The sequence below is a fragment of the Grammomys surdaster genome, unplaced genomic scaffold (genome assembly GCF_004785775.1).
Source record: "Grammomys surdaster isolate TR1022 unplaced genomic scaffold, NIH_TR_1.0 170, whole genome shotgun sequence".
NCBI classification, from domain to species: Eukaryota; Metazoa; Chordata; class Mammalia; order Rodentia; family Muridae; genus Grammomys; species Grammomys surdaster.
This window is the reverse complement of record NW_021604618.1, coordinates 2,102,080-2,118,750: the sequence shown is the minus strand read 5'-3', so window position 1 is coordinate 2,118,750 and position 16,671 is coordinate 2,102,080. Positions and strand designations below refer to the sequence as shown.

The window sequence follows — 16,671 nt, the reverse complement described above, 5'->3', positions numbered from 1 at the left end:
TTTCCTCCTGGTTACCATTCCTTCGACAACTGTGTCTGAATTATCCCATATTCTCTTTGCCAGTATTAGCAATCCCCCTCTCACTCACCCCTGCACAAATAGTATATTTTGCTGTACTTCTTCATGAACTTTCTTAGCAGAAGTCACCAGCATGGGCAAGACTTCCTGGTCCGAGCTACTCCTTTTCTCTTCTTTATTTCCCATCCCTGGTCCTCCCACCCAATATCTATTCATTTAGGGAACACACACACACAGACACACAAACACACACAAACACACACACTAGCACACATGCACACATACACATCTGCACATACACATGTGAGAAAGATAGAAAAATATGAACAGAAGCAGAGACAGAGACAAAGACAGATCCAGACAGAAAGACAGAACAAGATATTTGATTTTATTAGACAGGGAAAGGGAAAATTATTAAGAAAGAGAACCTCCCAGCTGCCATGATGGCTCAATTGGGAAATCTTTCTCACTAAAGCTTGAGATGTTAAATTCCTGTTATCCACAAAATAGAGAACTAACTCCCATCAGTTGTTATCTGGATCAATCCCCCCCATCTCAACTTACATATCATAGGATACAGAAATTAAAAAAAACAAAACAAATAAATAAATGCTAAATCCATTTAAAACTACAATCAGAAAACTTTAACATAATTTTATCCAATTATATATAAGAAACAAAAATAATGTGACCTTAACTCAATTCTTATGAAGACAGAAGATGCTTAATAGGAAATAGAGATTCCAATCTTCAGCAGGATACATTTAGTAAGGTCCTTCAAACTTCCTACAAGTGTGACATCAGAGAAGACCACATAGAGAAAAGGCTTCCTTCTCTTCTAAGCAGATAAAAGGAAAAGCATGTACCAAACTTATAGTATAGCTTAAGATTACACATCTCCAAAATAAAACACAAAACAAATAAACAGAAGTTAACTAAAACAAACAAGAAGAAAACAATGATGAAAAGAAATCAAAAAGAAAGAAAACATGCTATTATTTGATTTGCTCCATTTAGATTCTTATCTGTTTTTTTATTGTTGTTTTAGTTTTGTTTGCTTTCATGTTTGTTTTCTAACAAGAGAAAGAATGCCTCTTGTTGGATGGGTGTGGAACCTAGAAGGATCTGGAAGGAATTGAAGGAAGGGAAACATTGATGACAATGTATAGTATGAAAGAAATCTATTTTTAAATATAAATCAATGAACATACACATCTCCCTAAGATTCAGCACCACCTAGCAGTAAAAATCCTTATGACTCTGTCCTCACTGAGTCTGTGATGGACAAATAGAGAACAAAAGACACTGTTGTTATAGTAACAATCAGAATATTTCAAATGTAATACAATGAAGAAAGATAATGGATGTCTATTCCAAAATAATCAAAGGACATTACAGGTCATAAGATGAAAAAGTTTGATATCAAAATTAACTCTAAAGAACTCATTTTCTCATAGCATATCAACTATAAAATATTCTGAAAAGGGCATAGAAACAATTTTCTTTGACATTAAAATACAACTTAGAGACAGAAAAATATTGACAGAAAACTGCATGAGAAAAATCTATTTGGTTTCAGATTCCCAAATAACATTTCTTCTCATCCTTTTAAAGTACCATAGGAAATCAAGTATTTGTTAGTTAAAATGGCAACTACTAACTTCTCCCTTATTGTGAATGGTGCTGAATCTCTAAGCAATATGAACGTTTTGTTTTGTTCCATCATAGTGAAAATTGCAGCTGAGCAAGCAGGCTACATGCATTTCTTACATGTGGGTGGCTAGCTTGCTTTGACTCTAAATAGTACAGGATTTAACAAGAATGGAGGCTGTAACCCATGCTCTCTGCCCACATAGAGCCATTTATGTTGGGTCACTTGCAGTTTCTTCTTCCTTACAGATTCATTCAAGCAACAAGAGCTTCCCCAATAATCCAACTGAAAACACATTCATGCTGTCAACGCATCAAGTTTTCCAATCAACAAGCCTCCAAAGGGAGAATAAAGACAGTTACCTTTCCCAAATGCTTTGTTTCATATTAATGATCCAAATGCTGCCCCATTTTCAAAACAACAGAAAAGGTGGCACATCACCATTTGTTCCTCCTTTCATTCTGAATTCTGGCAGGCCTGTTTACCACCCTTTAAACTCCCAGGGCAGCGTGTAGAAACATCTGTTTGAGTAACAGTTTGACTCCCCATTATTCTGCATAAATCTCCAGTAGTAAAAGTTTTATGAGGTGGGTACTTTCCTGTTTCATCCTTTTGTAGCTGACTAAAGGATCAAGTAAACAAAATGAAATGGCCAGACTTTTAGCCATATGCCGACATCCACACATGTACAGATGGGAGGGAACAGAAGCTGTCAGCTGTACCAAAGAAACATTATAATTATCTGAAAGGTAATTAACAACTTCATCCTTAATAGATCTTTGAAGGATTTTAGTGGTGTAAATTATAGCTCTCACATACCTGTAACAAGTTGTCTATGTACCAGTTTTCCTGTTTGCCAAGCTTGAATCCAGTTAATTTACTGAGATTTTGAAGAGGTGTCAGGATGTCTCCATTGTGTCAAATTACATGCATTATTCTTTGTCCCTTTGGTAATTCCTATATCAAGTAAAATTAAAGTACATAATTAGGCCTACAGCTTAGTCAAGGCTACATTTTTATTACATGTGACTTCACTAGAAACAATTTGATTGCTATTTGCACTAAGGGCAATCATACAGAGAAGTTTCAAAATAAGTATATTACGTGTCATCATGGTTTTGCGTCTGTACTGATAGTAAATAAAAGTCTGTCTAGGTCAATGAAAGATAAGACATCTATGAGTTATTGATCAATGTATCATATTTCTTTAAAATGTGCTTTTAAATTGAAATAAAATTATATTCTCATGAACATTTGACAAGGAGGAGTTAACATGGACCTGGTTCTGTGATGGTTATTTTTCTAAGTATTATTTTATTGAGTACCCCTTTTCAAGATTCTGTTCTCCCTGCTCTCCGGAGAAGCTATGTCTCTATTAGTCTCATCATTTAAATAAAGAAAAAAATCAAGTTTAACATGTTAATCAAAATCTATGGCTCTCTTTCGTTATTCAAGTAAGGGAGAGAAGCATAGATTATTTTACTATACTTAAACAGTCAAAATAGTTTGTATACAAAATATGATCTAAGATAAAAATGAAGCACCTTTGCATTAGAACTTTGGTGAATCTTAAGCAAAACAATCTATGAAATTTATATCATAATTAATTTTGTATCTTTTATTAGATATTTGTATTACTTTTAAATAAAAATAATAGCATAGATTTCAGTTGAGCACAAGACCTTAGAAGGTGAAACCAAGATGGAGTTAATCATGTTAAGCATCACATAATCATAGTAAAATTTCATAAAACAGAAAAAAATCCAAAAGAAGCTAGTTTTTAACAAATGTAAAGGAGATATAGGTTCTATCCCAAAAAGGTCTTGTCACTTGAGGTTTGGTAATGTATGTCCCTTCTCTTTCAGTTTAACAAAGGAAACTGACAAAATGTCACACATTAATAACCAGCCAGCTTGAATTTAACTTCTGCTAGTCTCTTCTTCTTGTTCAAGCTATTCTTTTAAGCCCAAAATACAGCTCTCTCTTTTAATAGATAGAATGCTATCCAATTCTTAAACTTATTTGGAAATCGAAACAAAGCAAATCAGATCTGAACTGAATTTGTTGAAATTTTCGTCTTCAACATAATTGTGATTATTTTTCTGTTGCTGTGATAAAACACTGAAAAGAAGTGACTTGGGGTATCTTTCATCTAATACCTGACTTTAGCTTTCCATCAGAAGGATGATATTCAAGACAGGATTCTACAAATAGGAATTTTGGTGAAATATTGTTGATGACTTACTCTCTGACTTGTTCTCTCACAGGCTTATTCGTGAATAATTTTTTATACTGTCCAGTACCAACAACTCACCAGTGATGGTAACACCTGATAGTATACTGGACCTTCCTAAATAAGCTAAAAATCAAGTCAGTTGCCCCTATATATGCTCACATGCCAGTCAAAGCAGTTGGATATCTAGGCAATTCTTGAGTCAAAAATTTACTCTCAGATGCCTTTAGGCTGTCTCAGTTCGCAAACACAGATAACATGGATATACATCATATTATTTTAAGGTTTTCTATTACTCTACACCAACCTGAAAAATATTCTGTAAACATTTTGTATTTATGGGACTTATCTAATTAAACTCAATAAAAAATTACATTCACTTAAATCAGTGGTTCTCAAGCTTCCTAATGCTACAACCATTTAATAAAGGTACTCATGTTGTGGTGGATCTGTAACCATAAAATTAATTGGTTGCTACTGTTGTGAGTCACAATGTCAACATGTGTGTTTTTCCATGTTCTTGGTAACGTCTGTAAAAGAGCTACTCAATCCAAAGGGTCCACTACTCACAAGTTGAAAACTGCTGACTAAAATCATTGTATTTTTAAATTTTATTGTTCTTATAGTAACTATTTTATTAATATACTATCGACCATTATATTGTTCTTTGCCTTATTTCTAAAAGTCATTATGTAAGAATAATAAAAACACTTCTGTCGTCTCCTATTTAAGAAATAGCTAACCAGAGGCTGGAGAAAGAGTTCAGTCTTGCCAGTCCTGGTTACAGAAGGTGGCTAGTTCAGCTCCATGTCCCCTTTTTACTAGGGGTTGCTAGGATCAGCCTCATAGAGTTCAGTCACTTTCCACTGCAGTAGATTTTCATATCGCCCCCTCCATGTCCATCTTTTCCACGCATCTCTCCTCATACTCTTTCCTTTCCTCCTCCCTCCCCTGTTCCCATCCAATGTCCCCCTAGTCCACCCTCAAAAATGTAACTCCCTAAAAGGGAGATAGATGCATGTCCCCTCAATTTCTCCTTCTTATCTAACATCTCTAACTCTGTGGATTGCTCCAGTGGGTGGGACTGGGACATCAACCTAGCCAGAAAATCTACCGCCATGTCCTTCCAGCAAAATGTGCTGATTTAATGTTGGGTCAGAACTTGGGGAAAGTGGCCATCTAATAACTGACCTACATTGAGACCCAAGGCAAGAGAGTGAGCTCATGCCCTACACAGCCTGGATGTTCAGGATGCAGAAAATGAATGACTCGGAGACCTAGGGTAGAATCAAACATGGCCGCCAAAAATTTTATGAAATAATTTTGAATAATATTCTGGTATATTCATAGATTGATATCTAGCCCAGTTATCATCAGAAAGGCTTCCTCTAGCTGCTGAGAGAAGCAAATCATAGACCCCCCAGGAGAACATTAAGTGCATTTCTTCTTTGTAGAAGACAGGGAGAAAGGAGTATAGAAAGAAAGAAGTTGAAGACATCAAGAGAACTTGGCCCACACAATCAATTAAGCAGGGCTCATGAGGGCACACAAAAGCTGATGCAGCAACCAAACAGCCTTCATGGGTTCCCAAAGTCCTCTGCATACATGCTATGATTGTTCAGCTTCAAGTTTTGATAGGACTCCTGTTGGGAACTGACTCATAGCAGAAAGCGGCTATCATCTTTGCAGTCATCTTGAGCCATATACCCTGACAAGAGATTGGTTTTCAACAGCCCACAACAGCTGAGCACACTCTGATAAACATCTTGTTTTTCTCACATATCTTGTTTTGCTGTTTAGTGCCCCCAGCTGCAAGATACACGTGGTAGCCACGCTGCAAGGCACATGACAAAGCACCTTCAGCTGTGTTCCCCTGCTTGCCCACAAGTGCAAGGCATGTGGTGAGGCATATAAATACCCAAGATTTCCTTTCAATAAAAGGGAGAGAGACTTGAACAGACTCTCTGTCTTATCTCCATTCTTTGCATCTCTTGCCCTTCCATCCCTACTCTTTCGATAGACCCTGAACCGTGGACCGGAGCAGCAGCTTGGCTGGGGCAAAGTGGCCCCCAAACATGGAGCAGAATGGGTTGTTAGAGACTCCAAACAGTAGAAATTGGAGTGTCTCTGATTCTTTTGCCTGCTTGTCGATCATTTTTCTCTACTGGTTTGCCTCATCTAGCCTTGATTAAAGTTCATGACTTGCCCTGTTACATCCTGTTATCCTGTAAGGTTGATATCACTGGAAAGCCTGATCTTTTCTGATGGGAAAGGATGAATGGTGGATCTGTGGAATGAAGTGGTAGGTGCAAGGGCTTGGAGGAAAGTAAAGAGGGAAGGTGGCTGGAGAGATGTGTTGTATGAAAGAAGAATAAAGAAAAAAAAAGAAGACTGCTTTATCTTTCATAGGACCCATTTTTGAGTCCCAGCACTCACACCCATGACTTAGGAATATCTGTAACTACAGTTGTAGGGACTTGTCTGACCTCTACAGAGACCAGGTATTCTTGTGGTTTGTAGAAACCCATATATGTATACACTTAACAGTAAAAATAGCCAATCATAATTTTTTCTATGTTTATTTTCACTGTAATTTCCATATTCTTTCTATATCAATACTTCTTTATTCTGGTTTTTCTTTTGAAATGGTTATAACTTGTAGCTCTCACTGGTTAATAAATTAAGAAACCCCTAATATCTGTTCATTTTGTATTTCCATGAGTTCTTATTTTCTCCAATTTGAACATTATTTTTGACCAATTTAAAACTTTAGGGGTCTAGATCAGTGGTTCTCAACTTTCATAATGATAAAACCATTAAATATAGTTGCTTATGTTGTGGTGATTCCAAATGATAAAATCATGTTGCTGCTCTGCTGTGTTATAACTGTAATTTTACTACTTTTATGAATCATACTGTAAATACCTGATATGCAAGCTATCTGATATATGACCCTGCAAAAATGCCATGAACCATAGGTTGAGAACAATGGCATGAAAAGTGCTTTTAAAAGACAAGGTTTAACAGGGCTCCAGGTATTTCCTGAGAGCCACAGACATCTTCTACACACTTCTTCATTATTAGACACTATGCTAGTTCCTAGGGCTGCATAATAAACACAGGCCCTTTCTAACTCCACGGTCAAGGAGACTGGGTAAAATCGTCCCTGTAAACCATGTGTAAAGGTCTTCCAAAGATATCCTAGACCTTAAAATAAATCTTGACTTTCTCAAAATCATTTCCTGCATGAAGGACTGAATTAAAATATATTTAAACCATACTAGTCTTTCCTATCATAACTCACTGTTCAAAGTCCTACTATGAAATCTCGAAACCAAATAGATCTGTATAAGCAAAGATACAATACTGCTAACTTTTAATCCTAAAAGTCACCTTGTGAAGTAGGTATTCTTCCATATTTATAGATAAGAAAAATGAGCCTCAAAAAAAGTAATGTTTAGACAAAACCATTGCACTTTAGGATAGAGAGTGATAACTATGCCTCAAAGTACTATATCCGAATTTACAGATAGAAGCAGAGCTCAGTGTGACACAATGGATCTCAAAATTCCACTGCTTCTAAATCTGATTCCTCTATCTATTTAACTGGAACCAATAACAAAGGAGAATAAACCACACTTATCTGTCAGCAGCCTTGAGAAAGCAGAGAACAAGAAGTTAAAGAGTTACATGGTCTCTCTGTAGCCTAATTTGCCTCAATAGTTTTGCAGTCTGCTAGTCTGAAAATTTGTGTGTGACTACAGTTTTTCATCTATTTCAATATTATATGTGTTAATTACTCTCATACTTAGTCAATGGCATGCAAACATTTAAATATTTTAAAAAGAGAGTGACTCTCATGATTCACCGTGAAAGAAAAGTTATGAAGTAAACATGAGTGTGAAGTAGAGAGTCTTAGAAGGGTGAGAAGGAGGAGTGTGGGGGAATATGATCAAGATACATTGTATCCACATATGAAATTCACAAAGAATTAATAAAATTACTACATTAAAAGTTTTATGGCTAGATTAAAGTTATTGTGAACTGGAACAGTTTTCTACTATTCATCTCAAAAAATTAAAAGGATAGCTTTATCTGATGAATAGGAATTTGAAGCACATAGCATAAATTATTACAGTCATGAACTTTATAGTATACCCACACACAAAGCAACAGAGAGAGCTCCTGTGATCGAAAGGAAATACTAGGAGAGACTTTGGAGATGAAAGACTTGGGAATCAATAACACTGTCATCTGCTTATTTCATAAGATTTATGACCTCTACAGATAAAGATGTCCTGGGTACCTCTGTACATTGTCCATAATTTCCACTACCTGTGTCTCTCATGGGAGTAGGATTTTACTCCATTTCTTACAGTATTCTTGACACTTGGCCAAGGCTTAAATTCTGGAAGAGTAAGCTACCTGTTAGTGGGTTACAGTCTTTTAGAAGAGAAACATTAGGGCCAGCATAGGCATAAGTACAAATCTTAAAAATCAAAGAGATCGCATATTTTCCTTTCTGTTTGTGGGTACTCCAATCTTTTACTCATCTCTCTTCTCCATATTTGTCCCTCATTCTTCTTCACCTTCCTGACTTTTCTCCTCTTTGTGAAAACATTTCTAAGAGGAAACTGTGGTGATGGGATCAAATGTTTAGTTTTTAGCTTACATCATCTTGCAATAAGCAGAGCAAACAGAGAAGCCATTTGCTACTAGTGTTTCTTAAAGGGTAAGGCTGCTTCTTTCACAGAAGGATAGGTTTTCAAAAGTTATCACAACACAGTAATCTTTAGAAGAACTCTTTATGTCCTCTCAATCATGCAGTACAGGCTTCTCATATTAGACTCCTTTGGTTTCAAGCCCTCAGGCCCTCAAGAGACTTTCCCCATAGGAAATTTATAGCCTTCTGTTCCTTTCAAAGACATGTAAATCTAAAGGAACTGTGTACTGTGTAAACCTATGCTAATTTCAGTCATTATGCAGATGGCCAAGGATATTGCAGGTTTTTCACCTAAAAGTGTTTAGTTTTCTCCTGAGTCAAAGGTACTTGGATGAGCTATTTGTTGATCTCTTTGTTAGAATAGAGTCCATATATCACAAAAGTCCAAATGTCTCAAGCTTCTTCCAGGAAAATGGAATGCCCTACAGAGCCTGGTGATTGAGCACTGTTGAACTACAGCTTCTGTCTGAATATGAATGACAGAAGGAGATTCTAAAGGATCTTAACTTTTTAATTAATCATAATCTGCCACCTTTGTGCATTTTAAATATTTCTCTTTTTGTTTTCATTTTATAGGCTCAATTTTACTACCTCTTTGTTTCACAAAAGTATCCAACATATTTTTCATAATGTACTATATAATCCTAAACACAATTCAAAAGGAGTCTACCTTGAACAAATTACAGGAATAAACTAATCTGTTTTTTATTATGCATAATATGATGAAGACAGTACAGCTAATATCTTATTTCACAAATATTTGAACCTAGATATTGTATCAGTCTTCATATTCTTTTCCTATTTCATCACAAGCCTAGTGTTTTAGTCAGTAGGTGTGGGAGGATCTTTAGGATGTGCCAGAGTCTCTAGCTGAAACTCCTAGAAGTAGGGAATATGGATCCTGAAGTGGCCACCTCCTGTAGTTAGGCAAAACTCCCCATGGAGGATAGAAACCTACTCATTATACCTTTGAAACAGAGTGTGTCGGCATACAAGATGTGAATGGACAAAGATAGAGCAAAGACAGAGGGAACGGCCCACCATGACTCTCCTAAATTGACACACATCCCATGGGTAAGAACCAATACCTGACATTGTTAATGGCACTCTGTTATGCTTGCACACATGATCCTAGCCTCAATGGTCCTCTAAGAGGCAGACTCCCACAGCCAAAAATTAGATGGAGCTTGGTGAGTCTAGTAGAAGTCTTGGGGAATGATTGATGGAGCCTAAGAGGACAGGGACAGGAACTCCACAGGATTACAAACAAAGTCAACTAACTTGGACACTTGGGGGCTCCCAGAGACTGAACCACCAACAAAAAAGTGAGACTGAGCTGGACATAGGAAACCCTTACTCATATTTAGCAGAAGTACAGCCTTCAAGTGGGCCCCCCAACAAATAGAGCCAGGGTTGTCCCTTCTTTGTGTCTATGGGTCCAGTTTCCCTAACTGGGCTGCCTTATGTGGCCAGAGTAAAAGGGCATGCTCCTAGTCCTTCAGGGACTTAATGAGTCAGGGTGAAGTGACATGGGGACTGGGGGCTCCCCACCTACTCAGAGGAGAAGGGGGAGTATATAATGGGGGAAGATCTGTGTGAGTGGGGACTAGAATAGGGGAGCTGATACTGGGATGGAAAGCAAATAAATAAAAGAATCGTTAAGCTTAATGACGGATTTCGCAACTATTTTCCTTGTGTAAATATTTCTATAAGTAAATGCATGTTCTGTAGGAAAAGATGTTTACAAGAAATTACTGTTTCCTTAAGATGGATGAAAAGACTCCCATTATCAGTTTGTCCCATATATACGCACATATTTTCCAACTTTGATGCATGTTCATATAATAAATGACACCAATAAACACATATCCAGATATGTGCTATTAATTCATTTTCCTATTCATTCATCATGTTTACCATAGCCTAGTAAAAAACATTTGAAATACAGAGTCAATTGATGTCAATCTACTTTTTTCTCTGTAATAAATATAAATTTAAGTTGAGGACATAGATTCCTATTTAGAGAAGCAATTCCTCTTAACTCTGAGGATCCAAGGTACAGTGGCACTCACACAAAACCAAACTCCCAGTATCAATAAGTATTGGATTCTCAACTGTGTTTTCTCTAGACTCTTTTCAATCAAAATTTGCCTTATGTACATTTATCATTATTATTTTTATAACTCTATATATTTACTGCTTGGATATGGCTATATAACTTATAGGCCATCCATTGCAGAAATATTAATGGTGAAGATCAGATCTCTGCAAATTATATCTAACAAACAATAAATATAATGGAGAATAATGAGACCAAACTCACTAACCAGAAGGAAGCTGGACTATATCATCTTCTAATATTGTTTTACTGGCCATAAATGAATAAAGTTTTTTTTATTACATCTGTGTCATCAGCATTCCAATCTCAATAGAACTTTTAACATAAACATACAATCAGGAACAGAATTTTTGTATTTATAATGACAGTATCCCATATGGCAACTTCACTCTGAAGTATAATAAACTTTTCTAACTTGTATAACTCAATAAAAATGTGCTAGTGTATTGATTTCAAAATAGGAACTGATATCACTGTATGTTGTGCTTGCATTTCATCCAGATCCTATTTCATAATATTTTGAGAAAACAAAAATTTCAAGTTTAAGTATACTAATGTTATTAGTGGTGGGAATTAAGATTTATTTGCCTAGAAAAATACCATTAAACAAACACACAAACAACACCACATGGGAGCTTTGGGCTACTGCTCAACATGAATATCTTACGGTACTGCACTCTACTTAATTTCTGTTACAACTGTGTTTCCAGGACCAGTGTTATGACCTTAAGTTAGTATTCTCTAACATTAATTAATACATTTTATAAGATGAGAACAAGTTATTTAGTTAAAATATGTCATTAATATTTAATAAAATACCTAATGGGAAAAGAGAATATTATATCTAACAGAGATCTGCTGAAGCTAGTAGTGACTTTTCACTTAACAAATAAATATTTTTGAATGTCACTAAGAAATAGTAAACCGTCTGGAATTAAGCATTTGAATTACCAATCCTCTGAGATTACTTATGAACTCTCTATGTGTGTACTTTCCTTGTTTTCTAGGAATACAAAGCCCTAAATCCAAATCTCAAGAAGAAATAGGAAGAAACTTTAAAGCAGTAAGAAAGGAATCCATATTTCAGATACTTCCACTTAAACATCATCAAAGCATGGAATGATAAAACCACCATTCTCTAGGTGAGTCTACAGATTACCAGCATATATGGTACAATTACTTGCCTTCAACATTTGCAAGAAGCTAGACAAACAAAGGTTTACATGGAAAGGTTTAAGTACCTCAAAAACAATCTACCAATACAGTGAGTGAGATAGCACTAATACAGCAGATATTTTAAACTGCAAGAACAAAGATGAAAATTTTTACCATAAGGAAATGACAAAAGTTGGAAATAAATGTATTTAATCTCATCTAGCCATTTCTTATATAGTATATAGATGTATTAAACACTGTTTGATATCCAGTGAATGAGTACAGAGTTTAGTTTTATGTATTGGTTAAAAAATTTCAAAATCTAGACACAGAATATTTTATAAGTAAAAAGGAATACAGTGAAATATATATCGCCAGGCAGTGGTGGTGCACGCCTTTAATCCCAGCATTTGGGAGGCAAAAGCAGGTGGATTTCTGAATTCGGGGCCAGTCTGGTCTACAGAATGAGTTCCAGAACAGCAAGGACTACACAGGGAAACCCTGTCTCGAAAAACCAAAAAGAAAAAAGAAAAAAAAAAGAGAGAAATATATGAAAGATTACCCACTTCCACCTCTGAGAACAGTCTGAAACCCCAAAGATATGGTTGCAACCCAGGCTGGTCACAAGCCCTTTTACTCAGCTTTCTATATAAATTTATACTTAGAATAGCTTAATGAGAAAGTCTCCTTAGTAGAATAAAAAAATAACTACTCATGGAATAGGAAACTTATAACAACAAATATAATAAAAATTATAGGAGCACAGGCTCTTTTTCAACTAATCATTTGAATGTAAGTAATAGACATCTTACCATGAAAAAGGCTGTTCTCTAGTGGGTAAACCACATACTCTGTTTATACTAGTATGGATAGGACAAAGGGATGTATTATGAATCATTAAAGAACAAAAGTAAAGTAATCTGAGATTTCCTCACAAAATACAAAATGCTGCTGCTTACTTTAAAGGTGTGTAAATTATATTTTTCTGGTTTTCCATTTAATACTTTCATGTAGTGGTTGACTCTAGAGAGTGAAGTGGCTGGTAAGTAGTAACTACTGTGATTAGGTAATTCTGCATTTCCTTTCATGTTACAAAAATTTTGGACATTTCCTCACACAACCTCAGTATTTTCAGTATAGTTAAAAAACTAGATGAAGAATTTTCACAAAATACTATTTAACTGAAAAAAAAGATAATGTAGAAGAGTAAATGCTTACTTGTGTGACAATCAGATGAGTTGCTTTTCACATTAATTTGACAATAGATCAGATAAACACAAACTAAGAAAGGGATTCTGTTGCTCATGGATAGAAGATCTAGTCCATCATGGAAGGGAACCAAGGCTAACAAGTACTCGAGGAGACTAGTCACATGAAATTCACAGTCAAAAGAGAAGACAGAGGTAATACTGATACTCACCTCATTTTCTCTCCTTTAAAATCCAGGCCTCTGTTTATGGAATGATTTCTACATCATTTAAGGTGCTGTTTTTTGTTTTTTGCTTTTTAAATCTCAGTTAACTAAACTAGAAACTTCCTCACAGATGCATAGATGAGAAAAATAGATTATTTCTTACATGAATCTATATCTAGCCAAACTGATAATCAATATTAACCATCACAAAATTGAGAGTATATATATTATTCAAAATAGAGTTATGATATTAAAATAAATTAATGACTTTCCAAATTACCACTGCATGTTGAGTCTAGGGGGTATTCATAAATTAATTATGTGATATTGTTATACAGATATCTTTATCTACAAGATTTTGTTTTGTTTTTCAATGGTGAGAATTGTACTCAGGGCTTTGAACAATCTAGACAAGTGTAACATTGAACTTTCTTTTCACACACACAAAAAAGAATATTCAGTATGATAAAACTATGTCCCATTGACTAGGCTCATAAATTAAAGTGATCAGCTGACCTAATGAGAGCCAAATTCTTGTATAATCCACTTGAGTGGGTTTTGTATATGCACAATCCATATATGCATCTATAACTGGGAATTTGTTATTAGATCCCAGTGAAGGAAAAAGAGAGTCTCTCGATGGTGGCTGCACTGTATTATACATTACTACACATTAGCAAACACAATCAATAAATTCTCTCACTGGAAGTGGGGAGGAAAACTGTTATTATAAAAAAGGGTCTAGGCAAATGCCAGACAGGAGTCCAGAGAAGAATGGTGATACAGAAGCACACTACTGTATAGAAGTCCAGAGTAGCCACTTGTTGAAGACCAGTTAAGAGCAGGGCATCCATACTATTTAAATAACAAGGATATACTGAAATAAACTCAGAGAAGAAGATGGCTTTGTTACTTTCTTGATTGCACTTCAGTGCAGAATAACCAGTAAACCCATCCCTGTACTCCAAATCCTCAGAATGAAATGTAAGTTATGACAGCTACTATGTATATACAACTCACTATTCAGTGATTTTTTAAAAAAATTACCCACATGTGTGAAGAGTTTGTTCTAATATTGAAAATTGTTTTATAACCATCAAAGTGATTCTCTCTCTCTCTCTCTCTCTCTCTCTCTCTCTCTCTCTCTCTCTCTGTGTGTGTGTGTGTGTGTGTGTGTGTGTATGTGTTTAAGAGTGGGGAAGAAGGGAGACAAGGGAGAGGATGGAGAGGGAGTGAGGGAAAAAGAAGGGAGAGGGAGAGAGAAAGAAGGCGAAAGAGAAGGGGGAAGATATGGAGGTTTAATTGGAATTTTTGAGGTTAAGAATGTAATTTAAAAAAAATTATTTCATATATTCACCATTGCTCTCTGCAGACACATCAGAAGAGGGCATCAGACCCCAGATGCATATGGTTGTGAACTACCATGTGGTTGCTGGGAATTGAGCTCAGGATCTCTGGAAGAGCAGTCAATGCTCTTAACCATTGAGGCATCTCTCCAGCCCAAAAATGTAATTATTTTTAAAAGATTTGAAGGTGTGTCTGAGGACCCATTTGATAACTCAGGTCCTTTGTAGTTATAAGTGTATTTTATATCCAGATGATGCAAGATGCTCTTTTTTTTTCACACATATTTGCTCTAGCTTCTAGGGCCAATTTTTAAAGCAGAGCTCTAACTATTTTTGCTTACTTATAAACTTATACTTATCCACAAATAGTGCATTAGTATGCAATTGTGGAGATGGAAGGAAAGACATTTTAAATGACCTACATACAAAGAGCAAATGAAGATGCTATGGCCTGGTTCCTTTTAACAAACTCATATCCAGAACTTTTCTTTTATCTCAAATCCTTCTAGACAAAGACTCATAATTTCTACTGACATTTTTTATACCAATCCCCAGCAAAGCTCTGTTGCTCACTGTCATTAATTTATAATGAGAGAAGAAAATATAGGTAACAAGAAGAGGATGTAAACCACAGAGAACTTCCAGCTATAAATTACAGTTCGATTTTATTTATGTTTAAAATATAATGACCCAATGGACTAGCTGGAGAGATCTTTCTCCCTGCATTCACTCCTAATTTATATTTGTCCCAAAGCCAAAGTACTCTGGAAACATTATATAGAGAGGCATGACTGGGTGAATTGATTTGGGAGCATTTTTTTAACATCTTCATGGAAAGGGAACAACAGGGCACAGAAAATATCAATCGCAACATATAAGAGCAAGCACCTCACTTTTGATACTTGGTTTGGTGCTGTAACCTTCATAGCCTCATTTTAGACCATATGTGGAAATGTTTTTAAAGGCAAATATAAATCCTGAATAAGCTTTTCATTCTGTGTTGCCCTCTTTTCAAATGAGGTCAAGGCAAGGTTGGCAGTTTTCCCATAAAATGACCTACTACATTACTGTAAACAATGAGTGAATGAAAGAATGGATGCGTGAACAAGTGAGCGAATGAGAAAACTAATGAATAGAGCCATTCTCTTCTTTACTTAAACTGCATTCCCATACAGGGTTCATGAAATCTATTATGCCTGCACTAAGGCATAATGAATGAACTCAATACAGAAACGCTTGATAGAAATTCAAGTGGGCATTGCCTTTAGTGAAGCAAAAACATTTAACATTTATTTTTATAAAAATTACAAGATGGGAGTAATATTTTCAGGCTGATTTTCAACAAAGAATTTTCAGAATAGTTTTAGATTTTAACACATTTTCCTGGGCTTACAATTTCATAGACTTTTGTTTCTTCCTGTTTACTTGCTTTTTCATCCTCCTCCTTCAATACTGCAACCTTTTTCCAATTCTATTTTGATTGTGTTCTCTTCTTGCTACCTTTAAATTAAACTAAGACATTCTATTTCAAATTCTGACTCACTCTCTGGCTAGTACATTTAAGGAGAATGCTCATCAGTCATTCATGGAAAACAAAAATGTATTGATGGTGAGGGTGCTGGGTCTCAACTTATTCTAACTTTTAATCAGTCAAATGAACTTTAAGCAAACCTTGTGGAAATAGTAAAATTATTGGAGGTAGTACTTCTTAAACCCTAGTTTATTTATGTGTGGGAGTGTGCTTGTAGTCACATATGTCTACAAACGCATATGCCATGATGCATACATGGAAACTTGAAAACACTTTGCAGGAGTCACTTTCCACCATGTGTTTTCCTGGAGTCAAACTCAGATGGTCAGGTTTCTCAACAAGTCTCTTTCGGCACTGAACCACCTCTGCAGCTCCTAGATGGGCACAGCTCATGAGAAATCATCTAGTGATTCCTTTTGCCTATCTATCTATCCATCTATCTATCTATCTATCTATCTATCTATCTATCTATCTATCTATC

The 16,671-nt window shown here is 35.6% G+C and overlaps 1 protein-coding gene across 2 annotated transcripts in view; it reads right to left on the bottom strand.

The window, feature by feature from the left end:
- Lrrc4c (leucine rich repeat containing 4C) overlaps positions 1–16,671 on the bottom strand; it is a 1,217,207-nt gene that overhangs the window by 482,645 nt on the left and 717,891 nt on the right. For both annotated transcript variants that reach the window (XM_028766993.1, XM_028766994.1), the window contains exon 4: positions 2,489–2,626. The gene's annotated coding sequence lies outside the window, so the exon portion shown is untranslated. The remainder of the gene's footprint in view (positions 1–2,488; positions 2,627–16,671) is intronic.